This window comes from Chrysochloris asiatica, unplaced genomic scaffold, assembly GCF_000296735.1.
Source record: "Chrysochloris asiatica unplaced genomic scaffold, ChrAsi1.0 scaffold00087, whole genome shotgun sequence".
NCBI lineage: Eukaryota > Metazoa > Chordata > Mammalia > Afrosoricida > Chrysochloridae > Chrysochloris > Chrysochloris asiatica.
In genome coordinates, this window is record NW_006408605.1 from 10,944,339 (window position 1) to 10,950,572 (window position 6,234).

The following is a 6,234-nucleotide window of genomic DNA, read 5'->3' on the forward strand; positions in this document are numbered from 1 at the left end:
TGTAAAGGTAAAGTTTTGTAATATAAAGAGGGGAGTAGTTAATCTTACAGTCCAGGAAGAGAAGACCCTAGGAACATCAAGAAAGAAGAGCGCTAGTGGAATGTGGGACCTTATCCAGAGAAGCAGTGATACCAGAGATGGAGACAGAGGTGAGGGCATGGAGAAATAGAGCAGCCGAGGACTCTAGACTCATGGAAAGAGAAAGGCTGTGTGCTGGTGGCCAGGTGCTGGTGACCAGGAGGCAGGCTTTCAGAATATGATCTTTGGTTGTTTAAATGATTATATATTCCTGAGTGTTTTTGTATACATCCAAAAAACAAAACAAAACAAAACAAAACAAAACAGAGGGGATAGAAGCAAATACTATTTGAATAATGATGCACGGAGGAGATTGTAATCATTGCAATGAAACGATGAGTGTAAAACTGATGTTCCCCCATATAAACTTTCACTCAATTAGCAATAAAAGACTTTAAAAAAAAATTGGATGTTTGAAGACATCTTGAATTTTGCTTTTGAACATAGAATAGCTAAAGCAAATAGCAGAAATTATGAAACAAAACAGCTGAACAGAAAATTTCAAAGGGCAGCTTGAGAAGACAAAGTGAAGTGTGCAAAGACTTGGAGTTAGAAAATCAAAAAAGAAGCATGTAAAAAGGAAAACTCAGCATTTCTCAAGCTGAAAGAATGGAAGAAAAACAATATTGAAAGAATCTGTGGGTAAAATATGGAAGACACAGAAAACATCAAAATAGTTGGAAGGAATTCACAGAATCACCATACCCAAAAGTACGAATCAATGTTCAATCATTTCAGAGGTAGGTAGTATATGATCAGGAACTGATGGCACTGAAGGAAGAAGTCCAAGCTGTGCTGAAGGCATTGGCAAAAAACAAAGGCTCTAGGAATTCATGGAATACCAACTAAGATGTTTCAATAAATGGATGCAACTCTGGTATAGATGGTGCTCACTCATCTATACCAAGAAATTTATAAGACAGCTACTTCACCAACCAATTGGAAAAGACCCATATTTTTGCCCATTTTAAAGATTGGTAATTCAACAGAATACAGAAATCAATAAATAATATCAGTAAATGTTCCCCTTTTGACCTCAAATGGCTGATTATTCTAAGTTGTGCATATCTCACTAATATTATTGTTCCCCTTATAGAACTATTTGTTTGGTTCAAAATTGAACTATGGGTGTGTGTGTACTTACAGACCTGAAAGATGACCAAGGTTTGAAATTTTTCAATGGTTGAAAAACATTCAGAATCTGATCACTTTATTTTCTCCATTGTTACTATCCTGGTCAAAGTTATTACAATCTCTTATTTGGATTACTGCAATAACTTTGTGCCACATCTTCCTACTTTACCCATTACTCTCAATATTATATTTTCAACAAGGCAGTAAAAATCCTTCTTTAAAGATTTCCACACTATAAGAAAAAATTTCTTTGATGGCTACCGGGGTGGGCAGGAGGGGATAATAAGGCATAGGTTAGAGATAGTCACATCACAGCTAGGGTGATGGGGTGGGCAGTATACAAGTTTGGGGACAGTAATACACAAGAAGGGGGAAGAAGATGGAAGAACAAGGAAGATAGGGCAACACTTAGGTAGGTTTGCATGGGCTAAGTGGGACAGAGGTAAGTAGTGATGTATATTCAAGCTTAGAGGAACATGGTTCTGTGATACAGGGATCGAGGCATAGTCTGAATGGGTAAAAGATAGGAAATAATGTTAAGGTGCTTGACTGTCTTGTGGATATTGGTTTCCCTTGTCTACTATTGTAAAACAGACATTTAAGTGGGATAGAAAGTAATATTGGGAAACATGATTACAGAAAGCTTGTAAGCCCATCTTTAGCTTATAACTGATTGGAATATATAAAAGGAGTTCTAGACTTTGCCCAATGAAAGACTTCTTGTTGACCCTTTGTAGAGTTTGGGGCCTTAGGTGGAATCCTGAGTTCCATCCAGAGTTTTCTGAGGTGGGACATTACCACTTAAAAGGAGTGGCAGAGGAACAGAAGATACTTCTTGAAAGAACGATCAGCAGGAAAAAGAAAAGAAACCAAAGCAGACTGGCTATTTCAAGAACAAGCAAGCTCTTCATTTGCAAACCATCAAGGTAAGAAAAGCCCTTCAGGACAAACCCCCTTCCAAGACTGAAACTCAAAAGGGAATGCATGAGCAGGTATGTAAACTTAATGGTGACCACGTTGGTGTACTTGTGAGTTGAAGTGGGTAAAGTCAGTAATAAAGACACGGACTGGGTTTGACCATGTTCCATAGACTCCTGTCGACCTTGAGATGAGAGAGGGAAGAGGAAGGACTGATTGATCTGAAGTTTGAGGAGACTTGGGAACTCCTGAGCCCATGGACACTGACCTAGCCACTGGGGCTAAGAGTGAAGTGTCCAGCTGATATGAAGTTGGGGAAGGTGCGTAAGAATGCCCAAACTTGCAGCCAGGACCCATTTGACTTAGCTTGGATGACTTGCTGATCAGAACTTGACTAGAGGAAGATAAAGAAGTTTTATACAGGAAACAAATGTAAATTGCTACAATTTGATGAACTTGACCTTTGTTTATGGATGTAGTTCCTCAAAATACCAACTAAGAGGGAAGGAGTCTTCACATCAAGGATCAAGCCTATCCCCTCAGTACATAGGGCTGATAGGGACGGGCAACTTAGACACTAGCTACCTAAAATGGGAGGGGGGTGCATAAAGGCACGAAGTAGCTGGCTTATAAGTTTTCAAGAGAGTTTAATTTCAGTGCAGGGGTAGGGGGGGGTATAATTCCCACTGAGTAGCTTTCATCTTGTCTAGATGGGTCTGGTGAAAGGAGATGGGGATAGGATTCTTTTGATTCACTAGTGACGAATTGTTATCATGACTAATTGTGATTGCCACAATTGTAAGGTAGAAGATGTGTAACAAAAAGGGGGGAGTAGCTAATCTTATATTCCAGGAGCAGAGGACCTTTGGATAATCAAGAGGGAAGGGCATGACCAGAGCATGGGATCCTAACCAGAAAAGTAGCAACACCAGAGATGGAGGCAGAGGTGAGGGCATGAAGAGATAGAGCAGCTGAGAACTCTAGACTCATGGAAAGAAAAATTCTGTGTGCTGGCAGGCAGGAGGTAGGTTTGCAGAATGAGCTCTTTGGTTGTTTAAACAATGATATATTCCTGTGTATTTTGTGTACATATGAAAAAAAAAAAAGTTATTCTTTAGCCTCACTATGTCACTCCTATACTGACGATAGTGGTTCTGGCTTCATTTTATACTACTTTCTTGACCATCCTCTCTGATCCAGTCATATCACCCTCTCTGATGTTCTTTGAACAGACTAAGCATACTGATTTCTTGGGCTTTTTCTCTGCCTGGAATACTTTCACCAAAAAACCCTACTTGTTATGCTATTTTTTGGCTTCTATTGTGTTTAGTATTTAACATGGTACTGGAGATCCTATTCCCTATGCATTAAAGAAAAAATTATGTAGGAAAAGTAAGAGGTAAAACCATCATTATTTGCTAATTATTGACGATCTACCTAGAAAAACCAATATAACCATCATACAAACTCCTAGAAATAATATGATGACCATAATTGTTTCTGGAATCCATATCAATCTAAAATTTTAGTAATTATTCATGGCATCAATAATTAAGTAGACAATATATACTAAAAATAGCATACCATTTACAATAACAAGGAAGTTGTGAAGCATCTAGGAATTAATTAAGAATGTAAAAAAATTCTCTGTGGGACAAACATGAAACTTTCTGCTCTCACAAAGATTAAAAAAAAAGCCTCAGGTTCTCTACACAGGGTTGCTACATGAGTCAGAATCAACTCAAAAGCAGTTAACAATAAAAATAATGTGTCTTGATGCAATTAACTTAAGTAGGCTTATAAAGATACAGAAATAGATAGTGTGGCTGTGTGTGTAATTTGACAGTATGTTGAAGACATCATACCTTTTCATCCTGAAACACTTTGGCATGTACTTGTTTCTAAGAACAAGGACATATTCTTCCAAATATACATTTTAATCTTATTCTCAACCTTAAAGATAATCTGTCTAAGATTTCTCCACCAATTGTAATTTCTAGTATAGCTTTTTTTGTATGTAACATTTAGTAAGTTAATAAAAATTTCAAAAAAATTTAAAAAATAAAAATAATGTTATTGGCCTTTATTGGGATGCTTTTTTGCATTATTTGATCATAAAGCCAATCTGGTCCATGTTCAGTGTCAGAATCAAACCATTGAAGCTGTTGTTAAATTGTTGTTATTGTTGTGGTTAAGTACTGTCGAGTTGGTTCCTGATCATAGTGACCCTGTATAGTGTTTCCAAAGAGTTGCTGGTGAGTTTGAACCACCAGCCTTGCAGATCAAACTAGCCTTGTGGTCCAGTGTTTATCCTACAATGCCACACCAAGAGGAGGTTAAAACAGCAAATTATGTTCTTAATTTATAATTTAAAGAACTTAGTAGTAAAAATGGGACCACCACCTAGGTTTCCAATGATGGGGGCAAAAACCTCATTTTCAGAAAATAGGTTTACCACATTACTGGGCTGGAGGCTTTGGGATCACCACCCCAAACTGAGTGGATTCAGTTGACATCTCAGTGCACCTGGAAAGCAGGTCTGAAATTCAGAGCACAGGGGCCACCATCCAAAATCTAGAGGGTGGGATCATTGCTCCCTGAAGAACAGAGGATAATTTTCATGCTTTGAAACCTAATAAGATTTTCCCTTCTGAGTTTTGGAATTTCCCCAAGAACATATCATGATCCCTACTATCAATCTACTATCTCCCTTTTGTTATGGGAATGCATACCTTATGTTTTTCCACTGTTGCATTTTGGAATCTGAAATCTTATAGATTTTACAGGTCCACATATGGTGAGTAATTTTGGCCCAGAATGTGTCATCCTCAGAGTATTGCCCCACACTTGTTTTAGATGATCCAGAAGGTGAAAATTTGGACTTAGAGTTGATGATGCACTTAAGACTTTGGGGGATACTAGGATGGAGTGAATGCATTTTACATATAGAAAGGGCATGTACTACGGGGATGTCAGAAGGAAGAATGTTATGAATTGAATTGTATTTCCCAAGAATACATGATGAATTCCTAACCATTGCACATGTGAATGTGATCAAATTTGAGGCAGTAGGGTTTTCCTTTGCAGATGGTATTAGTTAAGTTAACAACATTATGATATAGTCGGTGAGTTCTGATTCTATGACAGGACATATACAAAGAAGAAGACAGAAACAGAGTGACACAGGGGGAAAGACACCGTGTGAGGACCCATTTACAAGCAAGGGAATGGTAAGGATAGCTATCAGCCACCAGAAGCTAGAAGGGCATTGAACAGTTCCTCTCTCAAAGCCTTGAGGAGAAATTGACTTGGCTTATACATTGATTTATTTGTCTAGTCTCCAGAACTCTGAGAAAATAAATTTTTGTTCTGCAAAGTCACCCACTTGGTAGTATTTTGTTAAAACAGTACAAAAATACTATACAGTTATTGTTGTTGTTGTTAGGTGCCATCTAGTTGGTACTGACTCATAGCGATCCTATGCACAACAGAATGAAACACTGCCCAGTCCTGGGTCAACCTCATAATCGTTGCTACACCTAAGCCTATTGCTGCTGCCACTGTACTAATCCATCTCATGGTAATCTTCCTGTTTTTCTTGGACCAAACATATATATTTACCAAACATATATCATTTTCCAGTGACTGGTCCCTCCTGACAATATGTCTGAAGTATGAGAGACAAAGTGTGGCCTTCCAGGAGCACTGTGGCTGCACTTCTTCCAACACAGATCTGTTGGTTCTTTTGGCAGTCCGTGGTACTTTCAATATTCTCCTCCAATTCCATAACTCAAATGCTTCCATTTCTGTGCTCTTTCTTATTCACTGTACAACTTTCACATACATATGAGGTTATTGAAAATATCATGGCCTGTGCAGGCACACTTTAGTCCTCAAAGTTACATCTTTGCTCTTGAACACTTTAAAGCGGTCTTGCGCAACAGATTTGCCCAATTCAATACGTTGTTTGCTTTCTTGATTGCTGCTTCCATGAATGTTGATTGTTGATCCAAGTAAAATGAAGTCTTGGACAACTTCTATCTTTTCTCTATTTATGTGGATGTTGTTTATTGCTCTAGTGGTGAGGATCTTTGTTTTCTTTAC